We start from the raw sequence: 2,500 nt of genomic DNA, 5'->3' as shown, positions 1-2,500 counted from the left end.
ATAAACAGGAACACAGGAGAGTAGAGACTGGATTGGTGGACCACCCATCTGGACACAAACCCACAGTAATTGAGTAATTGACGTGCAATCGTGAAATATGGAGTTCTTGCTATTGGTCAAAACACAAAGACCTACAACAAAGATCCTTGATTACTAGCATGCGCCTCTCGCTCCGCTTTAACCCTCTCTGCCTACAACTATAGACCCTTTCAATTTGTTCCTACAGGGTTTCCAGCTGAAACGTTCACAACCAACACAGATACTTTGAAATGAAAATGAATCAGACTTTAGCGTAATGCTCTACAAAATGTCAACTTTATAACTTGTTTTTTTTTGTATTAATATTATTTTTGCTTGTCCCCTACCATTAGCTCAATGTTGATTCCTGTGCCACCAGAAATGGCATATGAACACACTTTTTGAAGAATTTAGCTCATTATGTCAAAACTCCACACTCAAGCAAATAAGACGTAGCACTTGGAGAAAAACAACTCACATCTATGCCAAAATGTAACACTTCAATCAAAACTTAACAATATTTTCTAAAAATGTAATTCTGATCCCAAAGCTACAGTTTGGTTTGGTCTAGAGGGTCACAATGTGTACTATTTTGTACTGCAATAAACCACCACGGAAATCAGGTTGTATGTGCATGAGAGTGTGTGTGTTGTTTGCACTTTACATAACGCATGAGCCAATCCGTTGACATATAATGCCAGGAGACGTGTGTGGGTGTGTGTGTGTGTATGTATGTATGTGTATGTGTATGTGTATGTGTATGTGTGTATGTGCGTGTGCGTGTGTGTGTGTGTGTGTGTATGTGTATGTGCCTGTGTGTGTGTGTGTGTATGTGCCTTTTCTATGGTGAAAAAGGATATGAGCTCACCCTGTGCATGAAGGGTATTTATTTACATGCAAAAATAGTAACCTAACATTTGATGTTGCTGGCGCATGTGTATGTCTCTCTCTCTCTCTCTTTGTGTGTGTGTGTTCGTGTGTGTTTCAGTGCATTGTCACATAGTTTGTAACTTTGACAATTGGGAATGTGAAAGAGACACTGAAGGTTATAGAAAATGAGACATTGTTAACATAGGGCGTAGTGGTTCAGTGCCTTGTCATGTTGCTGTCAAAGCAGGCTACACATGTCAATGTCCCCCCCTTTCTCTCTGTGTGTGTGTGTGTGTGTGCATACAGTATATATATATATATATATATATATATATATATATATATATATATATATATATATATATAAATATAAACTCTACAATTATTTTGTAGATTTTAAAGATCACACACACACACACACACACACACTGATCTTTAAAATCTACTAAATAATTGTAGTTAGTTTTCCTCTTCTCTGCTAACTAACTAGCACCCTTTCCCCGTCTTCCTACCTCATTTAGCATGCCCTTACATCTCACCTCCTTTATTTCTCTCTCATCCCTCTCTCCATCCTTCCATGTCTGTTCTTTCCTGTGTGCTTCTCTCCCTCCTCTCTCCTCATTTCTGTCCTTTTCTTCTCATCTGCCCTCTCGTTCCTTCTGCCCTTCATGTCTTATTTTCTGGTTATTCCATGACCTTTCATGTGAAAAAGAAATGCCCAATTTCCGATGTCCATTGGTGTGGGGCTACTTCTCCTAGTAGAAATGCAACCAACCATATTCCCAGTATTGGCACAGTGCGAGCTTTGTAAGAAAATGTCAAAAAGAAAAACGTGAATAAGAAATAAAAAAACAAACAGGTTTTTAGAGCAACACTTGACAACCAATGTCAATTCCAGTGAATGCTACTGTGAGTAAGTGCTCTGCAAAGTAATATCCATGGCCAGAGAATAGGGAAACACTCCAAAAGTTTTATCAGCTACAGCAGCTATCTAGTAAAAGCATTAAGAGATTGATCGCAAAAGGACAGATTCAAAAGACATTGGGCAGATACAGGGAGCAGCCCAGGCTCCCCCTCCCAGTACTGATGCCTATATGCTACCGGAATGACAAGAAATTAGAACACACACACACACACACACACAAAGATGCCCTAAAATATACATGTTCTATTATTCATTTTGACATTTTTGTATAATTCAGAGCCAAGTCTAAGGTCAGGCAAAACAGAAGGCTCTTAACTATATTTTGTTTGGTGTGTGTATACATGTGTGTTTGTTATTTGAGTGTGTGTGTGTGTGTGTGTGTGTGCGCGCGTGCGCGCGTGCATGCTTGCATATGTATGTATGTGTGTGTGTGTTCATCTTGAAGAACACTGCTGCCCCCTACAGTTTCTGGTGAATATGAATAACTGGGTGGAGTGTTCCCTCCCCTTCTGAGCTCATAGAAATCAGATTGAGCTGTGTTGTGCAGTTACATTCATTAGATCAAATAGGGCATGTTGCGCTTGGAGATAAGAGTTTAGCTCATACATGTTTACACAGTAATTATCTTCCTCTTTGAGGCTATGAAGGTAACTTGATCAGTTCTGTTTGGACTGTTGGGCTTTTATT

This window comes from Alosa sapidissima, chromosome 12, assembly GCF_018492685.1.
Source record: "Alosa sapidissima isolate fAloSap1 chromosome 12, fAloSap1.pri, whole genome shotgun sequence".
Classification (NCBI taxonomy): Eukaryota; Metazoa; Chordata; class Actinopteri; order Clupeiformes; family Clupeidae; genus Alosa; species Alosa sapidissima.
Note: the sequence above shows the minus strand (reverse complement) of the source record.